This window comes from Seriola aureovittata, chromosome 21 (assembly GCF_021018895.1).
Source record: "Seriola aureovittata isolate HTS-2021-v1 ecotype China chromosome 21, ASM2101889v1, whole genome shotgun sequence".
NCBI lineage: Eukaryota > Metazoa > Chordata > Actinopteri > Carangiformes > Carangidae > Seriola > Seriola aureovittata.
The window spans coordinates 5,320,950-5,347,118 of NC_079384.1; the positions used below are offsets into that span (position 1 = coordinate 5,320,950).

Here is a 26,169-nt window from a genome sequence, read left to right on the forward strand (position 1 = left end):
ACCTGTTCAAGTGTCGAACAGTGTGACATTCTGACATGCAGTGATTGCCCACCTCAAGAAGTGGGAAAGTAAGCACTTTTCATGTGTACAGACGAGCGCCGAGGAGAGACTGAAAAACTCTTATTCCCATTTGTAGGATTACTGCGTCTCGGCCCTCTGTATGACGTCAGGCTTTTTGGCCGCACCAGGCTTGTTCAGAACGGCTGTAAAATGTTTTGCCTTTAAAAGTGGTCAGAGCGCACTTCATGCAAACTAGTTTGTTTGAAGCAGATTCTCAGTTTTTAGCATTACGACATAGAGCTGTGACAGATGAGAATAAGAACCTTTAATTTTTAGAGAAGTGCTGGTCAGAATATGCAGCAGGACGATGCAGGTTGAAATATTATTCACAAGTAAGATTTCATGTTGTACAACAATTAGTAAAAAAGATTATTTGATCATTTAGAAAAGGGTAAAAATGATCAATGTACATTTTTCTTTCCATTTTTTACGATTAACACTCAATACAGAAGAATGAGGATGAGAGTTGCGTGCTGGGTTCTTACAGTCAAAGTAATGCTATAGATGCAATCAATCACTTAACATGTTGTCGTGCTTAAGTGTTAGTTAGCACGATTATATTGGTAGCCCAGAACAAACAGAGCACAGGTGTATATGCTCTATGCTTAGCCCTGTGATAGACTGGCGTCCTGTCCGGGGCGTACCCGGCCCTCAGCCAATGTCGGCGGGGGTTTGGCTCCAGCCCCCCCTGCAACCCTAAAAGCGGATGAATTAATGAATGTTTTACACCATGATGTAAAAGTTGCATCATGGTGTATTGGACGCTGTATATTTAATTTGATATTGATTGATTAAGAAATCTGTTTATGAGGCATGATGACAGAGTAATGAGATCCAATCTGTCCAACTTTGGAACTGCCTGCAAAGAAAAAAAACACTTCAGTAAATTGTCGTCCTTTAGAGGCTGTTAATGGAAATTAGACACTTTGGTTAATCAATGAAATCTAAATTTTACAAGACGTGAGTTGTAATTTGTTTGAAGAAGTTCAGCTCTGGTGAAAGTGGCTTCGAAGTATCACAGGTGACATGTGCAGGTGTTGTTGGCACTCACGGTATATCAGTATATGACAGGTGTTGCGATGGCAACAATGTTCCACTGACACCGCAGATGAAACTGCAGCTCTCAACAGCTTCACATGTGGATTTATATAAAGATTTCAACTAATTGAAACTTTTTTTTTTTTCCTTCAGTAACACAACACCCACAAAACTCCCACACAAGCTTTGTCATCTATCTTTATCTCCTGGCAGAAACTCACTGAAAACTCAACACACTCTTACCAACAACAGGCTCCCTGCCAATATTCATCTTCCCTGCATCAGGATTATTTAATGTCAAGTCTATTTTAATTTATTCTCTTCTTCATTTAGTTTTTTGTGTGAATATCTTCTCCAGACTGAGCGTTGTAATTTTCTTCCTGTGCCAACTTCATTAATGTCTAATTATTTATTGGGGAGAGTTTTTTTTTTTTTTCCTTTGGCTCTCTCTGATAGCTTGCATTTTTTATAACTTCTCTCTTTATAGTCATTTGTCTCTTACAAGTGAAGCATTACAGTTACAGCGGCTGTGGAGGTGGAGGGAATGTCAACCTTACAAATAGATGAAGGGGAACTTCATAGACACATTGTTCCCTGGTGAGCATGAGTGGGTGACAAGAGGAGACAAAGTTTAAAGAGCTAATCTACAGACTTTGTTTTCTCCATTTTTGGTGCCATTGTATTGCTGCACTTGTTAAACAGTGTGGGCTGTGCTGTGATGCTCTTTTCCTTTGACTTACGGTTGCAGTAAATCAAGTAGGAGAAGCTGCCACCTAACATTTTGTAAGATTATTCTGTATAGCTTTGTAAATGTGTAAATCATTTTTGCAACATGGTTCTGTGTCGACACAAGATGTTGTATCATGAATACTCTTTGATTTACTTTGGTCTACAAGTAGCTTTAAAGGCCCCATATTTTAACACTTATATTTATAAATAACTGATGCCAACGTTAATCTTACAAGTCTCAATCGTCAGGGTTCCTTTTTAAGAAACTTGTTTTCTTAAACACTTTTAAACACAACAACAGTCACAACATTGGCGTTATCTAATGAAAAAGGAGATGATCACAGGAACTGAGAGGAGCAAGACGGGGACAGTGGACAGGTTACGTCCTGGAGGTGTTCATAAGGATGTAGGTGGACGGCAGCATAACCAAGGCTGACAGGGCATGATTTGGCACTGGCCGCAGCCAGATGGGCTTGACAGCATGAACCTCGAGGCAATAGTCAACCTGCCAAGGCTCATATCAGCTTTCCTGAGCTGCGCAAGAGCAACACCACAGGTGCATTTGTTTTTTTTTCATGTCGTGATGGCCACTTGGGAGTTTGTACAGACTGTGCGCTGGCTCGTTCCCAGAGCGGCGGATCAGAAAAAAAGAGAAAGATGATGGTCACTGCATGACTAAATAAACAACCACATGGACCCATGCATGCAGACACTCATCGTGACACACACTAACACATATGCATACCTACTTAATGTCGTCTTCACTCCCTAATTTTCTCCTCAAGCGTCTTCTCTTAAAGCGATAAAGCCACAATGGAGAAACAGTGAACTAGAAGAGAAGTATTCAGAGTTCTACATAATTACAAAATGACACATGACTGTACGTATACATTAACACAGTCTATTTATAAGTATCCCAACAGTTTATCCAACTTATGAGTTGTATAGGTATGTTGTTTTTTTTGTAAGCGCATAGACACAATGTACACACATTAATACATGTACACTTAATGTTTCCTCCACCTCTTTAAATGCTCTTTCATTAAAGCCACAATAGGCAAGCTGTTTCATGAATTTACATTCAAGTTATACTAATTGGGAAAGAGCAACAATAACAGCCAATTCCCACTAAAACATTATATTCGTAACCTTTGGAACTAGAGTAATACAGCGCACGCCGTAGGTGCGCTTGTGCGTAGTAATATGGCAGTTCAACGGTTCACAAACTAGTTTCAAAGGGCGGTTTGACAGGAAGATGAAGCGGTGCAAGCGGTCAAATAACCCGAACTATCATTTTAATGGCTCTGACATTGGAGATAACAACAAGCAAAACAAACATTTATCACCTACATAAAGGCTGTAACTATGTGCCTCATGTAAACATTCAGTATTACACAGTATATACAAATATTACCCGCATGTGTGTATTTAGTGTAAATGAGTTGACATTGTGCATGTGAACATGCTGATTAAGTAGTAATGAGGATCCCATCACAGCTTTCTTCTTCTGCTCTTTGACATTTATATCAAACCTTCTAATGTCAAAGCTTTACAACACAAAGTTCTGTCCCACTGCAACTGTTTCATACATAATTTCAATAAAGTATGTAAACTCTTGTTTCCATTGCCGCTGTTGACCATGAATAATTCACACACATGCACACACCCCACATTTATATCTCAGCTTTCTGCACTGAGATATTCTCACTTTGTTCATCTCACCTCCTGATAAACAAACACCAGCTCCACTGACCGACAAGGAATCTGCCTTTATGTATCTGTGTTTTACAGTGGGTGGTGTTTTTGTGTGTGTGTGTGTGTGTGTGTGTGTGTGTGTGTGTGTGTGTGTGCACATGCCTATCTTCGGCACAAAGCTCCTCATTGTTACCAAGCGTGAACGTGTGACGGCAGCACAGCGGACAGTAGCGTGTAAGATCTTTCTATAGCTCTCATCTATTCCTCCTCCGCCTCCTCCTCCTCCTCCTCTGCCCTCCCTCTACGCTTTCACTTTCCCCACTGTGTGTGTCGAACCACTCACACTATCCATTATTGAAGGCTGCCTTCAGTTATTAGAATGACCTTCTTCTTCAAATGGAGAAAAACACTCACAGCAACCTGCCCTACGCAAATAAGCCTTTATGCTACACCGAGGTAACAGCACGATATCACTGTCACCGCAAGTGCTCTCACAAGTGATCATGTCTCCAGATTAAGAAGGGTTATCTCAGCCTTTGCTCTACTCCTTAGTGGCTGTGACACTACGAAAAACATCATAATGCAGCGCCAGAGGACATTCAGTGTAGCAGAGAGTAAACAGCTGATGTCTGGAAAAGGGTAGTAGGTCATTTTGGGACATTTACTACTGTGTTCCTTGTGGTAAAATGAACTAAACAAGCATCAGACAAGGGCCATAAAACCAGCATTTTACTGCAGATTGGCTGCATTTCCCTCTGCTTCTTTAACACCTGGAGAGGCTTCATGCAGGCTGGTTACCAGACAAGACGTCATCAAGACATGAGACAACAAACACTTCATAGCCAGGAAAGAAATGTATAGCTGATGTACATGGCTCTAAAATTGAGCATAGGCTATTATTATGATGCAAAAGAAAACATCTAATTAGCAAAAAGGATAAAATGGAAAAAGTAGTACTTGTTAACTTCAGTTAAATTGCTTTGAATCCAACAACAAGGGTGCTTTCCACTTCACTAGCTGCATATCGCTAATTATCACTGAGGCAGTCACCCGTCAAGTATCCACTGACACATAGAGTCATTTTATATCAGGTAGAAAAACTTTCAAATTAAACTTGCAGCTTTGATAAAAACACAATTTGATCATTTGAATCACAGACCAGGAAAGCGCAGGTGTAGCTAACGGCATTAATGAGGGTTCCAGTCCCCACACCTGGTGGGGACTGGAACCCTCGTTAATGTCAGCTGTGAACCAGTGTGAACACGACCAAAGTCCTAGACTTTTCAGGTTCCCATTATGTGCCATGTAAATCTGGGGAACATAGGAGGAGAATTGATATTAAGTAAATTATTAACAGTGACTCCTATAAACATCAAATAAAATTCTGCACTTGACTTTTCAAATGACGAGCAACCCTTTAGTTCCCTATTTAAAACTGCATCTCCTCTTGTAGCATTAAACTATTTAGCTGCACCTGGTAATTCAAGTTCGATTGATCATTTTTACTGCCATCAATCTGACGTGATGTCGTAGCAGGAAACATAAGAATGCAATTATTTATGCATTTTTAACGGTTGCATTATGTTTTGTTGTGCCTGGTGTTGTCCATGCTGACATGGCATACTGGGACATTTCTTAGGAAATTAACCATTAATAATGCAACGCCTGTCCACATATCCTGCCATGACAAGTCAAAATGTCTGCTATGAAAAACACCTGTTAGCAGCACTGACTGAAAACAGGTGTGAAGTTGAAGAGTATCTTTCATATGAAGGACAAGGGAAGGATTTCTAGCATTTTGTTGGAAAAACACTTCTCTCTTCTACCTGTTTACTGAGGCCACAGGCAGTGGAAGGCGAGGGAGATAAAGAGCTCCCATTCAATGGACTGGGTGTTATTTCCCACCAATTTATTATTGTCATTACTGTCATTTTGGTGTCTAGGTTACACTGACATTCAAACAATTGTAGCTTGCAGTTCAAAATGACCTATCAAATAATATTTTAAATCAATCTGAGAACTATAACCCAATGCCCTTGACAACTTTCAGATAAAACCAATGATGATGTGCACTGCTTACATGTCAAACTCAAAGACATATGACTAAAGCCTTTTGTGTAGTGGTGAGTGTAGTTGTTGTTTCTGAGTCGTCATTAGAAGAACTTCATGTTAAACCAGTTACATCTTCGATTCAGTTATCGGCTACTATGATTTCGACTTGAATATTAGCTGCTCTTACCCTCGCTGTGGTTCTGTGGTTCCATCGCTTGAGGTTGAACTCAACCAATGAGATTAGTGCTGCCTCCTGAGCAGCCGTGCCTCTGAGATATCAGCCAAAATCGGACATGGGATAATTACAGCAGATACCGTGGACTGGAACATTTCACCGCCTCAAGAAAAGAAGAAAATCATGGAGAATATAGATCAACGCACACACACACACGTGCATGCACTTACACATAACGCGCTGTATGACCTATTACCGGTGATACGTGAGCCGTCCCCAGGGATGCAGTTGGCTCATGTGTCCCACTGTCATTGTCTGAGAGGAGAGAGGGGAGTGTGAACAACAAGGGGACATATAGGGGGGGAATTTAACAAGGACAGTGACCGTGACGAGGCTGGCTGTTATGTCTTTGTGGAGGGGAACACGCATGACGCACATGATGTGGGACAGGAAGAAAGAGAGAGAGAGAGAGGAGAGGAGAGCCGTGTTTTAAATAACGTGGACGTTCTCACTGAAGTCCTGAATCACATATCACCGATGTCATTTGCTTGGTATATTTGTCAAATCTCAGGCTAATGAATATTCTTGCAATTTTAGTAGTCAGGCTAGGGATGCGCATAGTTTTCATGATGAACAGGAGACACTCTGGAGATACAAGGTTTCCACCTAACAGTAATGAGATTCCATCATCACCCTTGAGGTTGAAATCTGCACAGCCTTATAGGAAAATGGAGATATTGGTGGTTTTCACATAACAACAATGTGTGTGACAGCAACTGTGAAAAACGTGGAGAGATGAGAGACTGACATGCAGAAGGTGCTGCACACACACTGTGTGCGTGTCCAGCCAAACCTGGAACGACAACAAATCAGTGCTGGGGGCATGACAGAACTGGACGGTGAACCGACGCTCTTTGAAGCTGCAGCCTGCAGCAGAACGGGAACAAGGCACTACCTTCGGAACATCTCAAATTCCTCGTCACACTAAATAATGAATTAATATCAGTGAATGAGACCGCTGAACACTTTACCTCACTCCCTCCCCTCCTCCCTGAAATCTCTCTGCTAGAGGAGCCAATCAGAGCCCCGCATCCTTTCCACCACTCCCCTAGGCCCCTCCTCCTCCTCTCTGTGATTATATAGTCTATGGACATCGGCATCACAACACACACACGCACTCACCGTGCTGCTGCTGCAAGCAGCTCGGGAGACGAGGCTATTTTAAAAAAAAAAAAAAAAACCCATTCATGGACACTGAAAATACGAGGTGAGTGGATCCTTTCTGAAGCTCGTCACTGTAAAAAGGACATTTTCTATTTTGCATTCCTTTTTCTCTAACCTTTTTTTCATGTTACCCTTTTCTTTGTGAATGTTTGAGTCTGTAGCTCAGCTGACATGTTCCCCCAGTAGTTGTTTTTTCTTCTACGTCTTGCCCTATTTTGCTCCTGCTCTCTATTTTCAGCTCTTCTCTTTCTTTCTCTGCAAACGCAGGCACATGCTGGCAAGTGTTGAGAGCAACAACGGCAGCACCCTTCCTGGCATTGACAGCCCCAGAAGCAGCTTTAGAGAAACCCCCTATAGCGTCATAAGCACCAATACCAATCACTGGACGCACACTGAGAGGACTGCCGCCGCCAGCCTTTCTTGCATCGTTATCCAAGGAGAGCAGCTCCAGGATGGGCTGCTCCTCGGGCCGCCAGCCCCCGGCCCCAGTCCTTCATCCGGACCTGGACTGCGGCAACAACAGCGAGGCCAACACTTTACCCCAAGACTTTGAAAACCAGGGTTTGAATGGGCTTGGAGAGGGAGGAGAAGAGGAGAGGAGAGTTGGAAGAGAACCAGCCAAACCTCCGGAGTCTCTCCCCACGCTGGAGCGACTCGCTCAGGCTACAGGCGGGACAGAGAAGTCCTGGTATCGCTGCGTGTTTCCATTCGGTGTGATATCACTAGTGATTGGCATGGCGGGCACCGGAGTGACATTCAACTTTAACACACTGCTCCAGACCAAAGTGGTGTCGGTGGCGTTGCTGTGCACTGGCATACTGATGCTGCTCGTGGCAGCCGTTTGCTGGAGGGCCCACAGACTGAGGAGAAAGAAAAAGAAGGAAGGTGGATTCTTCACCGCTGATCAGGGCACTTTGTGATGGTGGGTGGACTGACAGTCAGATCCTTGTTAGCACTTCAAGTTGGACTTTTTGAATGAGAAGGACAAACTGAACAAGTAGACTTAGGGACATCAGTGCTTTTCTGCTCTGCACAAGGGCAGAGGGTAGAAGAGCTTGATAATACTGGAAACATTATTGAGCCAGGGAAACTTTATGATATGAGTCAGTATTCAGAAAATGCCAGTTTAGCAAAAGCATCATCGCACATCCCGAGCAGATAGACAGGGTAAAGTATGCGTCACACCAACAACTCCCCCTCTCCTCTCTTGTTCCATCCTGTTATGGATTTACCTGGGGATCCAGCGGAGCACAGAGCCCAGAGCACATTATAGATCATTGCTCCAAGAATGGCCTCTTTGTGTCAAGGAAATGTATGAGAGATAGGTACCTCAGGAATAGTTATTAAACACCTCCTGATCCTATATCTGCGGCTCAACAGCGCTCAGTCACCCTAAAGAGGTGTGTGTGCGCCTGTCAGGAAGATCTGGATCAGCCTGTTTTAGAAGTGATCAAAGCAACACTCAACAGTGTTTGTGCTTGCGCATGCTAGTTTAAGTGTGCAGTTGGTTTATAGAGGGACAATAGTTCTGTTCTTCCAGGGGATCTGTAATTGAAAGAGAAGCGCACGACCACAAGTATAAAACCTAGCCTGTCTGGAGGTAAATGAAACATGATTTCCCCTCCTTACAAAACCACTGTTGAGGTGCCCTTTTGCACGTACGCCACTTAGTCTCCGACTGCTCCAGTGCGGCTGCTTATTAGGCAAAAGTACAAGCAGCAGTGAGAGGTTGTATCTGGAGAGGAAGTGGGGAATCAGGCAAAAAGAGTTAACATGCTGAAGAATTTTTTTTTTTTTTTTTTTTCCCCAGGGTGACTAATCCTGTACACATGCAGCCACTATTCCTCATGTTTCTGTCTCCAGTCCAATTGAGTGTTATCATGTACAAAGGTCAACCCTTTTCCTTCCCGATAGTTTTCCTTCCTCTTCGTGTTGGGTAACCACAATCCAGCTGTGCCAGATCAATAGAAATCAGCACTCTGTGAAGTATTAAGCTTTTGGAGGTAATGGTCTGCATTTGCAGGACCTGCAGATGAAATTGCTTTCTCCCATCACTTCTAGATGACTTGTGCATTGTATGACAGGAAAATCCCATTACAGACATGCCTGAGTGAACACAGACCAACAAAGACAAAGTGAATAAAGCCCCTCATCCTTGCCCACCTGATTCCTCTGATCCTCGCCTCCTGCTGAAGTAAACAGAGGCGACACCATTGGACATTTAGGTCTGAGCAGTGGGGAAAAATCAATTCTTCCTTTCTTTGTACCCTGCATTCTCCAGCTCTGCGAGGAAGGATTTACACTATTGTTCACACAGGCGACCAGATGTGAGAAATGGACATTAAGTTAACTTCTCCCTGGGCGCAGTCTTAACCAGGTTTAACCTGTCATTCCTCATAGATCAAGTTAGTTCTCTTCCCTCTTAGTTGAGGAGCCAAAATGTAGCATTAAGTTAGCCACATTAGCTATAGCAGTGTGTGGTGTTTAGCAGCAGGCGATGTGATTCTAAGGAAGACCCAGCAGCTTCTTGTCAGCTGTAGCGACGTTCTCGTGTCTGACTGATGATCGGTCTAATTTTTTGTGTATGGAGTTACTACAGTTTCCATGTGGAGCAGCAGCTGTAGAAGTGTGTGTATGAGTGTGTATGTGTGGGTACGCACACACCAAAGCTACACTTAATCTTTTTTTTTTTTTTCCCGTTTGGTTTGCCTCACAACACCTGAGATGATCTGAGGTAATCCCTTTCAGTATTGATGTGTTCATTTGTGTGCGCACAGATTTATTCTGAAATACTGAGTATTCTTCTAAGTGACATATCAAAAATACTGTGTCCAACTAAGAGTGTAGCCACATTTCTGAATGTACCTCCAACAGTGAGTGTCTTACAAACATCCTTCAGTGAACTGTAAATTATTTATTAATCTTCTGTTTTGTCTAGACAGCAAATTTAGACATAGCCTAACATGTGCGTCAGTTTTACACAGTTGCCTACACTATTGTTTCTCTGGTTGTAATGATTTCAAGTGTGTAGCAGTGAGTTTAAATTGTAATCGTTTCACATTTTTGACCAGTAAATTTCCGAATGTACTTTTTTTTTTTTTAATCCAAACTTGATAAATATCCACGGTTTTGGAATGAAACTGTTCAGTTGCTTTTAAGTGATTGTTGTCAATTTGCTTTGAGTCCATTGGCATGGCCCAGCTTTTCTCTGAGTGCCTTTTACTTGCAACATCAGTATTTCTTGGTAAAGGTGCGGTTCATGTAAGCTGAGGAGGCCAGTATTAGAGCGAACTAGAAAGGGGCAGAAATATTTCTGTTCACTGCTGTTGCGAGTGTTTGGTGTGCATGAAGTTACCTTAAGTCACAGTTTGAGACAGTTCCTTAAGTAAATACCCAGAAATACCAAATATATATATTTATCAAGAAGCTTTTTTTGTCTCTCTTAAATGTGTGTAAGATTGTACTTTTTTTTTTTGTTGTTGTTTACAATAATCTGAAAAAGCGCTGGATTAAATGCAAAAATAGATTTTTGAAACAAGCTCTATGGTTTTTATTTCCTTTCACCATGCTGGGAAGGTGCTGCTGAAATGTAATTTAGTGTAATTAGTGAAAGAGTTCCTGCGGAGAGTTTGGAAAGCAGGAAGCAGCAGTTCTGATATGACCACCATTTCCTTCTCTCTGACCTTTTTACTCACTCTGTAGTACATCACAGCAGCAGCCACGATGTTATCTACTGCACAGATCTGACAGGCTGAAGTGAAGTTTTAGTTTTAGAATAGTGTAGAGCAGCACGTGAATGGAAAGATCAAAAATCTAAAGTAACAATATTACACATATTTAAAAATATATATATTATCTTTTTACCACATAGTTTCATTTTTTCTAAAGATTGGCTTCTGCCCTTTTGAGCTCCTGGTATCAGTCGAATGTTATATATAGTGGGCTTTTTCAGTCCTTCAATTGAATAATTATAATAATAATAATTTTGTTTAAAAGTTAATGCTTACTTCACATTAATCTTACTAAGCAAGTATCTTACTGAGTTACTACCATTTATAACTGGTAAAAGAAGCGTTATTGTTTCACACTTTACAATAAGGCGCCTTTTACCAGTTATAAATAGTAACTCAGTAAGATACTTACTAAGATTAATGAGTAGTAAGCATTAACATGAGCTTGCCAAATAGTAAGCCTGCATCAATATATGAAAACTGTGGTACAACTTGTTTATAATTGTTTATTTATGATTTATAAAGTGTTAACAACCAAAGTAATAACCTCATTGAACCATTTATAAATCCTTTATAATGGTAGTCTTATTGTAAAGTGGTATCTCAGAAAATGCGAAAATGCAGGAATGTGATTAAACAGATTACTTTGCTTCTCTGGAATACCCTCCAGTTACTAAAATAAACAAGTTGATAATATTTGTAACAAATTTAGATGTACCAGTAATAAGATCTGTCGTCAGAAACCACACATTCACTGTTTAAGAGTCATTTTTATAACTGGGGGCAACTGTTCAGTGAGATTTCCCTAGCCAGAGAGCCAAGAACCTTATACGGTTGTTGAGTACAACGCCACATAAAATCTCCTTTCTTCTGTCACTCAGGCCGAGACAAATCATGCCTCGCCTTCATAAGTCATTGCTCCGTCACATCGGCGTGTCCCACGTAACTTACTCATTAGTATGATCCACTTATTAGTCAAGCCTATCATCCAAACTCTCAGCGGCGGGGGCCTATATTGATTTTTTTAGCAGTGCATGCGTGCCCATCTCCATCTCAACACCTTTGTGAGCACAGCTGTTTCTATGAATATTCAGATAAGCACCCATCCTGAATGCGCCCACGCATTCTCCTCTAGCTTCCTCCTCCTCCTCCTCCTCCTCCTACTACTCTTCTCATCCACCCATCTATAAGGGAGTGTGTCGGTCTCTCTCCCGCTCCCCTTAGATGGAGCTAAAAATAAACCTGGGCTGATGTCAAAAGCAAAGGAGACAACGAGAGGGCTGCTGGTTGACAGAGGAATGTGTAAGAAAATGAAAATGGGAAAGCAGTTCAATTGCACTTCACGATTTTCAGTGGAGTTAATTGCCAGTAGGTGGATGTTGGAAATATTTAGACCAAGTGAAGATATAATCTCACACAGCCATATCAAACTGCATGTTCAAAGAAAATCATTCATTATAAAATACATGTGCATTTATATTGGATTTCTCTTACTACTTTTCAGCAAAAAAGCTCTAAAAATTCACTGTATGCTACCTACACAGCACCAAACAACATAGGAGTTTGACAAGTACGAATAGTTAGCGAATAGTTGATGAGCACATTTAAGCAGCCTAAGAGTCAAATGTTTTTCTCAAGGATTTCTCAAGAATTCTCAAGAATTTTTCTCAAGAATTTCTCAAGAACAAACCAGAGCTAAAAGGAGACTGAATATTGGACTTTCATTATCCCCTAAAGTGATAATTAGTCATTTTTACATTTATGTTACTGCATGTTAAACAAGCAAGACGCATTGTGCAAATCTTTAAATGTCTAATTTTTTGCTTTAGCCAAAGCTGTGCTAGCCTTCTGCCCCCATTTCCACTCTTTAACCTAAACAAGGCTAAACATGCACTTAACGTGCACATGAGATCGATAGCAATATTCTGATCTCTCTCTGACGAAATGCAAATGATTGATAAAATTTCACAACATATTAAATACCCTTTCAAACTAATTTGTTGTTATACAGATAGTACTGCTGAAAAAAGGTACAGTGCTACAAGTGCTGTTTGCTCAGTGTCGTTTACTTAAATAATTACACTATTTCCTCATGATTTCCACCTGCAATTGAGCAGATCACCATGGCGATGGCTAAGCTTCGATAAATTAGTTCTAATCACCCCTTAAATATCATTTTCCGCACTTCCATGCTGATTGCTTCTTTCCTCTCCTCCTCTCTTGCCCTTCCCCTTTTATCATTTCCTCTTCTGTGGTTACAGCAGTGTCATGGACAAATCATCTCATTAGCATGTTCTGTTAATTAGCCTGCTACGGATACCTTCTGTGTAGTTGCTACTTACTTGTGACGGGTCCAGTGTCAGAGGTTGCCAAATACCACGGAGTGAAGACAGCTCACATCTTCTGATCTGTCACCACGATCTCTCATCCCCTCTGCCATTTAAGCTGTCTGCTTCCTCTGCTGGGTTCATTTCAGCCGCTCAGTCGCTGTATTTAGAACAGGGCAAGAAAATACCAGGTGTTATCACTATTAAAGGTGAGTGGTGTCTCTCATTTTCAAAGAAAGCGCCTGGAAAATAAATTATAATTATACTAACAAGGCCAAAGGCACTACTTGGTACAAGCTCAGCTCGAGGAGCAAGGGCTGAGGTTGCCTTATGCATGAGGCGTTGTGTAATTATGTACCTGTGAATGCCTGTATCACATGTTGTAAGTTCAGTAGTAAGTTATTTATAATGGGTCTGTGTGTGATGTACGTAAAACCTGAGAAGAAATACAAGGTCAAAGAGATAAAATTATTCATATTCAGCCAAAAAAAAAAGTTTTCAGTAAAAAAAATAAGACAATTGCAGTGCCGTGTTCTGGAGTGTTATCATATGTGAGTGGAAACAAGTGCCAAATAAATAGTAGGGAGCTGTAAGGTGACAGATGATACAGATGCACGCATCCATTAGATTTGAGACACCGTCGAATACTGTCCGCATCCCTGAAGTGATCAGAAACTGCCGCTTGGATACTGTACATGATCTTCATACATACATCTTTTTTGTTTTGAAAAGCATAATGTTGTAAATCAGCCTCCCGGTCAACAGATGATCCATTTCCTCCCCATTTGCCTGGCAGCATGCGTACTAACTACGGTGCCACAATAGGCTTGAGCAGTGACATGATTGAAACCACTCTTTGTTGTCATGGTTTCTTTTGCTGCCAGCTCTTCAGGTTATAGACACTGCCACTCGTCACCTGTCTAGTGATCACACGCACTGACTCCGTTTGAACCTCACTTGTAAATGCAGAATCCATTGTGATTGGGATGTGATCAAAACGGCCAGACCACATCTGGAGACGGTGGCTTGCATTCAGATCAGATTTCAGCCGGGTGTAAAATGTAATCTATACAGCAAGACCAAAGAGTGTGGTTGAAGTTTAATATAAGGCATCCTTAACCTCCTGAGCAGCCTGCTTCTCCCAGCCCCATATTGTGCAGTATTGATGACTGATATCATTACCCAGATACATATCACATTTTAATTCCAGGTTTAAATGGGGCAGTGTGTTCCCACCTCAGCTCATCACAGACCACCTACTCAACTGACATCCTGTGCCACAGTGAAAAAAGTCCCGCCACAGTTTCACAATGAACTGAAAATAATTTCCCATTTCAAACGGCTGAAATCTTATTTCATTGTAGAGCTATGACTCGCTCAGTCCCACACACGAACACACTGCCAACGGACAGATCGGCTACAAACAACAAGTGTCTATCTCTGTAACTGCTCCACTGTCGGTGTATTTTAGTTCAGACTGTCATCAAGTTTCCACATGTAACACCTCAACAAAGACGTAGTAAAGATAGTTTTCTCCCCATCTGCCGAGGAACCCGACTCATTTTTCCCTTACCATGACACTTTCATACCTGAATATGTCACATCTTAGATCCTCTCGCACTGTTATATCTCATCAATGTGACACTTACTGTCATCATCTCGTCAAGTTTTGTGAATTACTTTTCCCTGTACCCTCTAAACCCCTCGCTCTCCCTCATTCTTCACTTCATTCTTCATTCTGCATTTTCCATAATGCTTTAATGATTCAATCTTGACAACAGGCATTCAACATTCTTACTTCTAATTAAGATGCTTATAATACTACTAATACTATTTACTTATATTATACTTAGAAGTGATGTAGTGACGTTCATATGTCATCGTATAAAAGCCAATACAGACATAATCTTGCATGTCTGGAAAGTCAGAGTTTGAGGGAAGCTTTCCATTTGGCTAACATGGCTTCTCCCATCTCCCACTCACGTCTCTTCTTTATCAGGGCTTCATGGAAAGTGACTGATAACATCAATCTTCTTTTTCTTTTCTCAGCTGCTCATGTGAGAGGTTCCCACAGCAGCAAATCATCCACATTTTTACGCCTGATGCTCTTCGTGACTTAAATCTCCTATATCCAGGCTTCAGTCCAGCAATTAAAATAACATCAATAGAATAGTTTTCCTCATCTACAGTATTGCAATTAAATAGTCATATTAATAGTACAGTAATGTTTCCATACCAGCCAGACCTGAGACACATTTAAATAACAGTCTTGATAATATTGGACCTTGACTGAATTGTAGGTCACGGGCTGGAGGACAAAAGGAAGCATAATCAGCTAAATGGAAGGAACCCTGAGGTCGGGTGCAATGTGGAAAGCTGTGAAAGGTCAGCAGGGAACAGGGTTAAAGTTCAGATAATAAGGGTATAATTTTGAGCACAGAGTGAGCGCTGATGACAGGTTCATCATCATCATGAAATACCTCAAGTCGTCAAAAACCAATTCAGCTGGTAATCACATGCGGACAGCCATAATGTCACTGTAATGCTGTAGACTGAGAAATTAGCTTCTCCAAGTGATTTTCTAATGAACAAAAAAAAAAAAAAAAAGATACTTGGCTTTCAGCTACATTTTTCTTTTCAAAATTGCTATGGAATCTTTTTACTCTATTACAAGGTGATCAATGATTACACCATGCATTGATATGAATACAAATTAAATTTCTATATGGATGATTTGAATACAGCTTATTATTTGTCAGTGTTAAATGCCCATGGTATAAACCAAGGCCAGGAGTAAATACAGAACAAGATATCCCAGTTCTTCTTTTATTCTACATTAACATGGCAACATTTTCACCACCAGTGGTCTGACTATGACTGTGAAAATGACTGCATGCTAAAGTTTGGGAACCCCTGGGAAAGTTACATATTTTGCTGATATTTGAAATGACAACAACTAAATACAACCCCTGCGGCAAACACATTAAAATGAGCCTCACTTCAAATGTTAATGGACTGTTAATGAACTGAAAAATATTTATCCAGTAATTGTGGGTTTGGACACCCTTCTTGTAAAACACTCCTCTTCCTCCTCCATCTTAAGTGACTCGTGACTTTTAAGACACGTCGAACCTCGACATTTCTCGAACCTGAAATGTCATTAAGAAACAGCAGTTGAGGGAAACTGTGGAAGTCGAGATCTGGAGGTCCAAGAAAGCTTTCAGATAAAACTCCACGTCTGCCTGGCAGAAATGCAAAGTAAATCTGACTGCAAACAAGCTGAAGGAAGGTTTATCTGACACAGGAGTGGTGGTGCACCATTCCACTGTGCAGCGTTGATGCACAAACCTCATCAAAAAAGTCAACATCCAAAGTATGCAGAGCAAGATCTGAATCAGAGTTGTTTTGGCTTTGAATAAAAATCACCAAAAGGTATGCTTGGAGGAAAAAAAAAAAAACAGGAGCAACATTTGATGAAAAGAACACCTTGCCAACTGTTAAGCATGTGGGTGGAAATATTCTGCATCGGGGTTGTGTGGCAGCCAGTGGCACAGGAAACACTGAAGGGACAGAGGGACGCAGATGTCCTGCAGTCAGTCAAGAAAGTGAAGCTGAAAAGAGGTTGACTTCCACAACAGCACAATGACCTAAAATAAACTTCACCATGAACTAGAGTACTTCAGGATAAACAAGCTAATGCCTTTAAAAGGGCTTTCACAGTGCCCTGACCTGAACATCACTGAGAAGTCTGTGGGTGGATCTTAAACACGCTGTGTGCACAAGACAGACAAAAATATCTCAGAACTTGACCAGAAAGGGAGAGAAGATGAAAAACAGAAAGACTCTTATAATAGCTAAAAAAATTTTTTTGCAAACTGTGTATCTGCAAAGAGGGACTTATAAGTACTGTCTTAATTGGGTGCCCAAACTTTTTGCACATGCTACAATTACTGCATTTCCATTTGAAGAAAAGACGCAAGAAAGAACGCAAGGAGCTATTTGTAAGTTTTGCTAATGGTACATAGCCATCGGTAACTGAGAAGTTCTTCTCAACTTCTGAAGCCCCCAGGGGTGGCGTCAACAGGCCACACCGACTCCCCAGAAAAGCCCAATAACACACTTATAATAGGCCTCTCAGAGCAGACATTTTGACTTGTCATAGCAGGAGAACCACAGGTGTTACCAATAAGATTAACGATGAACCGGCAAGCGCAAATTAATACCAGACCCCTGAAACTCAAATTCAGCCATGTTAAGCAAGTTTTATTCTTTCATCTATACCTCTTTCTTTACCTCGTAAATTCTGTGTTTTTTTTCTTAAGATCTCTGTGGCTCCAACACAAGACATTTCATTTTAAATTAGTAAGTGCTTTGTTAAGTGTGACTACTACTAGTAATGACTTAATTTAGGCAAAGAACATGTGTTAATCTCTCATCAATTTCTTTGCTTAAAGAGAAGAGGCCCATTTGCAAAAACTGCTGCAATTTTATCATTTATTTATTTATTTTAAATCGACATGGGGTAACTGGTGACAGACAACAATATGTGAACCTTTCTTCTCTATTTCTGTCACTGGTGTTATCTTTATAGTCTCTTCAGGTTTTCCTGTGAGCTCTCTGGTGTTTTCTATGTAGGCCTCTTTTCCCTAATCTTTTGAATTTATACATCGCGAGTAAGCCATGTGTATTTGTTCCCCTCTGAGATGAATCAGCTGTGAATGGCAGGAGAGCAAATTAGATCTCCTTGACTCTGTTTTGTGTGTGTGTGTGTGCGCGTGTGTGTGTTATGTTTGCGTAGGAAACACTAATAATAGGATGACCGTGCCATGTGAGAGTGGCTAAGTCTGACTCACTAATCAATAAACATCCCTGCAGACTGCTATGGACACTTCAGTTACACACACACATACTCTAACACACACAAACACAGACACACACACACAAGCACATGGGGACCACTCAATTACAGACAAACACAACACGCTCACTCACAAACTGGACAGTTCAATTACAGGGCGGCTTTGCCTTGTCACCACTTACAATTGATGCTATTTCTTCTCTGGTTGAGAAGCAATGTTGTGCAGATGGCCACACAGATGTATACAAGCACATAACACAGGGACAGGAAGTAATAACATTACACAATTACAATCCTGTGCAGTGGCCCCGGTAACTAATAGGATACTAATTTTGTTAAGTTAACACTGTGGTCATTTATGAGACTGTGGTTTGTCCTGTTGCACTGGAGTCAGTAGTGTAGTCTACTTGATACGCAGGTATACGCCGTATACCCACTAGAAAAGGTCCCGACTTACCGTACAACCACTAAAAAATGCGCAAAGATACGTATCAGTATGGGGTTTTTGACATAACGTTCAATTTCCCTTTAAAATCTGTGTCGCGAACGGTCGCGAAGCGCGCTCTTTTGGACCACAGGGGCTTCCGTCAGGCGTGACGCGAAACCTAGAAGTTGAAATTTTCCTGGCGGGAAAAAAAGTCAGAGTATACCCACTAGAAAAAAACTAGACTACACCACTGACTGGATTGTATTATATTGTTAGGCATACCTAATATTTTGTCCCAGTGGGTGAATAAATCTGTTGTGAGGAGTCTTACAAAGACTCGATAGCAATGTCCTGGCTGATAAGAGTTTTCTCCACTGTGTTACACACTAAATGCTTAAAAAAAATGGTTTGTTTCCAAAGGTTTTTGCCCGTCAAGACTACAATGCATATCCAGTGTTTCCTCTAGGATTTTTTCAGCAGTGGCAGCATGCTCTCCAAGTGGTGGTGGTGGAGGGGGGGGTGTCAGTTGAAAATGGCTTTTATCGCTACCATTGAACTTTTACAATATATAGCTCAGCCATATACAATGTCAAGAAAAATAAATACCTTTGGTTTGTGAAAAATAAATGTTACTTCAACTCTAACCAGTTGAAAATGTAAAAAATAAATATAACAATAACATTAAATAGATAAAAATAATAAATAAACATATAAAGATCAGCTAGATGGGGCTGTAGAGTCAGTGGCAAAGTTTGCACCCAGGCTCATCTCTCTCTCCTGCACCTTCACCCAGCTCTCCCGCTGCTGTGCTCTGCTCTCCTCCACTTTGTTTAACAACTCCTCCCTGTCTAATGTTACTTGTCTAATAAGATTACATTAAAAGTGTGAGTAACGTAACGCTAACAGCGTTATATAGTTTACACTCACATCACATCTAATTACAAGTGTGAACATTAAAATACAATTTTTTACCTAACCATCATCATTTACGAGTCAGTAAAAGGCTTATGATGCTACCTGACTAGCGTACTAATTATGGAGATTTAATAAAGTAAAATAAGAATAAAAAAAGTTGTTATTGTAAAGTTAGAGCAAGTGTTCAAAAACTTTTTTTTAACAGTAAAATAATAATGCTTTCTGCTATGAAAAATCAAGGTAGAGGAATTTTTCAGCACTTCCAGACTTTTCATATGCACAACAAACATCCACGTAGGCTTCTGTTCTATGTCACAAAAGGAGGCACTTCTCCAGAAGTTAATGGCAGCCATCTCTCAGCCACCGTAATCACACTTAATAATTGATACCTTTTCTGATAGCTGTCTTCAATTTTCCGTGACTTGTTAAGTGCCTGCCTGAGAACACAATGCACTCCTCTCGTCGCAGATATATATTATTTTTTTGTGTGCCAGAGTGGAAAAAATATACGGTTTATTATATTGGAAAGAAATTCTGGGGAGAATGAATAACCAGCACCATCTGCCATTATTACAGATTTGTCTTGTTTTTCGAAAGAGCAGACATCTGTCACTGTCGGGTAGTTAGCTTAGCTTTTTCTTTTTTCTTACAGGCAGCGTTCTCGTTTTCTCGAGATTTGTCGTTCTCATTTGGAGTAAGATGTCTTCTTATTCCCCTTGAGCCTGATCTAGCCCACACATTTTGTGATCCTTCTCTCTTCTCTCGTGCATTTGAAAGAGGATAGATGACAACTGAAACTAAAAGCCTATTATGTGTGATGCAAGTGTCTAGTTTTCATTAGCGGGACAATTTAAATGACATGTGATATCCAAATTACATGTGCATATCAGGATCAAATGTTTGTCTATATTGTTTGTTTTTTTTCATTAGCAAATTTGTGAATTCAAAACACCAGGATTTCAAAATATCAGGCCAAAAATCGCTTCATTCTTAGATAAATTTGGCCATGCACGACAGCCCTGACCTTGCAGTTTCAGTAATTAAGGAACTGGATTATCCGTTGCACTCACTGATACCTGTTCTGCAGACGTACAGTGTATACATGCCTACAATGTGAAAGTGTTACTACCTTATTGACTTTCTCTAGGGTAAATGCATATAACGCAGCCAGCTTATCCTGAGTGAAATGTCAAAACTTCCAGGGTAGAATCAATATTCATCTGATTTAATGTCATTTATTAAATGGCTTCGCTGAAGCCACCAAATTGTAAATGGATTAGCTGTTAGCTCTGGCAAACACAGAAAGTGTTCGCTCATAATGAAACTGTCGTCTTGACATTTCCCTGATATTAATTTTTCCATATTCACTTTCAAATATTCAAAACAGTAGAACACGTGATAAAGTTCAATGGTTTAACTTGTCTGTTTCTCGTGCTGGGGCCAGAAAAGAACCTGCAGAGCTGCAAACATAATCAATGGGGATTTTTCGAAAGCTTGTTTTATGTTTACAATTTTACTCATTCAATTCTGAGCCCTGTTCAGTACTACTACTTTTCTTTAAAGCAGCAATTTACGGTTTTAAAAAAAATCCTCTGACTGAGCATCAACCAATTGCCCACACTCCGCCATCTTGTTCCTCTTCATGATTGAGACAATGTCCACCTGAGGAACCATTTGTGGCTAAAACCTCATCATGTGCAAGAATTAAAGAAAACTTGAGAATAAAGCAGTGAGGGGATTTTTTTGTTGTATTTTTAAATTACTTTTATTTTTGTGTTTTTTATTTGTGGGTTGTTACCCATGTGCCACTTTTTTTATTTTTTTTATTTATCTAATTCAATAGGGAAAGTGAAGAGGCCAGCTGGGAATCAAATCTGGGATCTGCTGCTTCAGGCTCAGTAAACCCACATGGTATCCGCCCTAATTCATTCAGCCATCAGCATTCCCATCTGTGTGTGCCTCTTGATTGCATGATTCAACTGCTTGTTGTCTTGTGTCTGGCAAGTCAAAACAGTGAGCGAAATGTGGCTTAAAGAATCAAAGCCCTTTAGACCTTGATGCTGATTCTCTGTGAGAATGGTAGCACTAACAACACTTTCAGCATTTGACCCTATAAAGATTCACATCAGTCCCTGCTCATGAAAAATGAAAGAAAATCACTACATGGAGCTTTAAAGTTGGTAACTGTCATGAAAATGTTGTATAAACCACATACTGAGCCACAGTAATGCTTTCTTTGACTCACTGGTGTGGCAAATCCAGTGTACAAGCCAGGTTGCACTAAAACCTTTAGTACATTACAATAGCTAAAAATGCCTTGTACTCTAAATCGTTGGAGTGGGAAGATTATACTGTAGGAGTGAGACAGTGGAGATTGTCTGATCTGTTAGACAGATCACAGAAAACTTATCCTTTCACATCCCACCTTTCACTCAATGACATCTACAGTCTCTGTAAAAAGGCAGAGGAACCTTCCTATCTACCTTTCAGGTAAGACACATTTTGCCTCAAGCTGATAAATAGTCAGCCTGAGGGTTGTGAAATAACAATAGTTATATATTATTATATGTGAAATTACCCACAAAAGGTTTGCTGAGAGATCAGAGATCATAACACACCTTTCCGAAACTTGTGGGTTATAGATTGGCTATTGATATGCAACTGTCTATGCTATCTATCACAACAAAGGACATAATGATTTTGCCACAAATCATTTGATGCCTTCTTTCTCTTTAAGCTGGAGAGTTTAGGGTGGATGGAAATCTTTAATTCAATTGAAGTCTCAGTCCAAACATTTGAATTCCAGCTTCCTTCATTACATGCAGCAGAGGGAAGAGCATATCAATGCGAGTTTCAAAGAATGAATGTATGCTGTACGTTTGTGATCCCTGACTCAAAACATGTCATTGTGAACAAATGTACTTTCCAACTCTAGAAAAACTGTTTTTTTTTTGCCTACACAAGATAAAACAATCCATTTATGTGAAAGTCATAAAACATAAAGTGTTTAAATTAATTGCTTGAGTTATTTGAGACTAAATTTCCACTACAAAGGATTTGAATCAGCACCCTCCTAGCCTCAAGCGTACTTCATGACGACACTGATGGGGATGGAGGTGATTTCACACTGTCAAAAGGAATTCAGAAATACAACTGCCTGCTTGTGTCAAATATTAGTCCCGTGTCGACCATCTGCTGCCTCTCTGTTTAAGAGCTGTTCAGAAGGCTGAAGTAGGAAGGTTGCCATGGATCCTTCAGTGGCTGAAGATAGTATGTCTTTTTTCAGACTTCTCTCCCCCACTTCTTCTCCCTTTATATCTTCCTCTGATTCACAAAAACTTCTCTGCATGCCTGGCCGGGGAGGCCAATCTCTCCATATTTGGTCACTTCCTGTTCCCCTTTTCTGCCCATGACTTTGAAATACTCCCCTCCTCTCCTCTTCTGCTCTGGAGATGACACTTTACAAGGGAAGAGGCCACTGGGGTCAGCGTCTGGTGGCTGTTATCTGTGCTGTCTGGCGGACACTTACACACATTTTGGCAGATAGGCCAAGTGTGGTTTTGACAGTATATTGTCTCTTAGGCTGGCTTCCATGATGAGCAAAAAACACACCAGATGCAACCATAACTTAACCTGATTGCATTAGCTATGACTGCGACTGGACCAGTAAAGCTATAGCTAGAACCCCCCCCCCCCCCTTTATAATGTAGGTTGAACACAGTAGCTGCCACCGACCAAACAGGTGTTGAAATAACAAGAATGAGAAGTAACGGAAGTGAGAAATCTACGGTGGCCCTGAGAACTCAATGCACTGCAGCTTAAGTAAACACAAGGAAATAAACAAACGCACAGCAAATTCAGAAGACATCTTCATCAATTTCACAACACATGTGCTGCAAAAAAATAAAAATTAAAAATCACAACACATGTTCAATGCCCAATTGTGACTTTTAAAGTTAAAAGCATTGAATAACAAGTGCATCCCATGCATCAAAATTTGTAGACTGTCAGTGGAGCACCACGAAAGTTAAAAGTGTGTTCATAGAAACACTGGCTCTCTGATGTTAGTCAACTGCTGTCTTAGGAAACATTCACCCAGAGACTTGAATTTTCAATCGACCATCGTTTCCAGAAATATGTCCTTATAAAAACCAAGATTCAGATTAGATTTATTAACCATCTGCACAGGTACAGTGCAGTACAGGTACACTGGGATTCTTTGTAAATGTCACCACAGGCTCATAATGTGAAGAACACTTTATGCAGAACTTAATAAAGTATTAAACTCCTTTAAACTCATTCAATAATAAACGCATCTATGGTAAAGTATGATTCTCACTCTCTCTATTAACTACTGAGAGGCTAAGGGAACAATCCTGGTTTTAATAACCCAGTGTGATGTTACTACAGAAATATGTGAATTATCTCATCCATTATTCAGCATATACTGTGAAAAAACACAAACACATGTCCCAGTTTAAACTAAATGAAAAACATAAAAGAAACAGAACCAAAAGACCAGGGTAGTTTTAGTCTCTTTAGTTTTTTTTTTTTGAGTTTGTTTTAACCTCAGTGTTCTTGTTAGTTTAGTTTGTCCTTTAAGCAAGTTTGTATTGAGGCTCGTTGGCGCGCTTAATGGTGGAGGCCATGGAAAAACAAACCGTTGCATGGAGTGAGAATGAATCTTACCGTGTCTGGAGAAAACACCTGTGGTCACACTCATCTAGGTCCGCAGTTGCGGCAGCTACAAACAGCCGGAACCACTTAACAGGAATTACATCCTGTCTTAATAGCGGGCCGTCTTCAGTGACGGGCAAATCCTCCGCGAAGGCCGCTGAAGCTCCTCCACTCTCGCGCAGGTGAAGAAGGCGGTTGTTTCTCCCACAATGGCGGCGGTTCAGCCAATCAAGCTAGCTCTAGCTAGTTCAGTGAAAAAATAAAAAACATATCTCGTTGACCGCTAACAGTCCCAAACTAACACACACACACACACGGACGAGCGAGTTAACTAGCAAACAGTCCACAGTTCAGCATTACAAAATTACACGGTAAACACTTAATAGTCCGTGGCGTCTCTTCGTCACCATGGTACCTCCTCCAACCAACTTCTTTCTCCCGTGATCACCCACCAGAGGTCAACCGGAAATCACACTCCTTCAGATGAACTCTACAAATTGTTAATTTGAAATAAACCCCTTTTTCTATTTTCTTTCTTTTTATATATTGTACCTTTTGTTTGTTTAATGTGCTTATGCCCAATATCAATTCTTATTCTTTTCTGTGACAAAGATATATGCCTTGTTTGTTGGTCTTGATATGTTTTTGAACAATAAATACTTGTTTTTATTTTTTTATTAAACCTTCTCAGTAATGAACAAGCCTTAGAAACATCTTATAGAATATATATCAACTTTAAATCAAATCACTTTCTAAACAATTATGAAAAATCAAATGGTAAATCTAATTATAGATGCTCAAAAATATATTCAATAAATTCTAATCCACCTTAACATCAACCAAACGGAAATTGTATCTTATCAATAATTGGCAATAATACTAATTTTCCTTTTAAGATAAAAAAAGAAAGAAAGAAAAGAAATTAAAAAAACCCACTGATGATGTAAACCAGGTCATTACACAAAAATATACACATACATAATGACTTTAAAGAAATAGTAAAGTTATTGCGCAGAAATTATAAAATTATCAGACAGGAAATTATAAAATTACTGCACATAAATAAAGGACTGGTGTAAATACTGTGTATAACAGAGAAATGGGGAAACCAGGAGAGTGAGAGTGAGTGTGTGAGCTTGTTATATACAGGCACATGGTCTGTGGGAGGTTTTGTGTGGTGTTAACTGTCCATGGTGTGAATTAGGTGGGAGGTTGTGGTACTTCCTTCCAGCCTCAATGACCTTTGACATTGTCTGGAAAAAAAACTGTTGTGGGAGCCTGCCCTGTGAGTGTCGATGCTCTCTTGCCTATTATGTCTCAGGTTGTATCCTGAGCTCTTCCACCTGAACAGAGAGTGAGCTGGGTGATGGTGGACACTGAGGATGTTCTGCGCTTTCCTCCTGCAGTGTTGTGTGTGGAAGAAATCAAATTTCACTTCAGCTTCTCAAAGTTTTTCAAATTCTCTTCGGCATCTGCTGCACCATTGGTGTGACATTTCTTTTTAAATAAAACTTTCTCAGACGGATGACGCATCCTGTTCTGTATCAACCCCTGCAGACTTGTAGGTAATGTCACTGTTCGATGTCAATGAAAACATTGTTTTACAAAACCTCTTTCAGCCTCTACATCTAGAAAAGTTGGTTATAATTAGACTGGATTGCAGCTCTCCATTTTCAAACTGATCAAATGCTCACAGGAATGTACGTTTATTCATCCATTTCTCTGTCCCGAGGGTTTGTGTTATTCTTTCTGGTTTCTTAATGGGCACTTTTTCAAAATAACTCCCCAATGCTGCATGTCTAATGACAGCTCATATGACAATAAGAAGCAAAACAGACATCTCGTTCCTATGAAAATGTCACACTTTATTACTTTAATTGCACTTTTTCTTTGCCGTAGATCCCCTTACACACTCGCGCTTGTGTGTGTGCGTGGGTTGGATGAGCATTCCTGGATTGTCTGGGAAAAGGAGAAAGAACGAGAAATGGAGAGGAGGAAGCAGTGCCATGGTTAACATCGATCTTCCCTTTATACGGTTGCATATTGCATGACTCACTCATTTGCCAAGCGGCATGTGCAAGCGTGGGTGCACAGACATGTGTGTGTCCTGTGGTGTGTGGTCTTGTATGCTTCTCTGTGTACCCACGGTACATATGTGTAAATGCTAAACCTAATTTGTTGCACAGTTTATATCCAATTTGCTTTGAGAAGCCTCTTTTTTAATTATCTCAAGTGTCTCCCCTGAGCTTATACTTATATTA

General features: G+C 40.4%; 2 long non-coding RNA genes across 2 annotated transcripts; one reads left to right on the plus strand and one right to left on the minus strand.

Annotated features, from left to right (window-relative positions):
* Positions 1–272: 272 nt before the first annotated feature.
* LOC130162968 (uncharacterized) lies at positions 273–24,476 on the minus strand. Its single transcript, XR_008826331.1, has 4 exons — positions 23,921–24,476; positions 13,047–13,191; positions 5,762–5,912; positions 273–2,656 (listed from the first exon to the last, which is right to left on the minus strand). It is a non-coding gene; the product is annotated as an uncharacterized LOC130162968 (long non-coding RNA).
* LOC130162967 (uncharacterized) lies at positions 6,496–10,499 on the plus strand. The gene is made up of 2 exons (XR_008826330.1): positions 6,496–7,016; positions 7,241–10,499. It is a non-coding gene; the product is annotated as an uncharacterized LOC130162967 (long non-coding RNA).
* Positions 24,477–26,169: the final 1,693 nt, after the last annotated feature.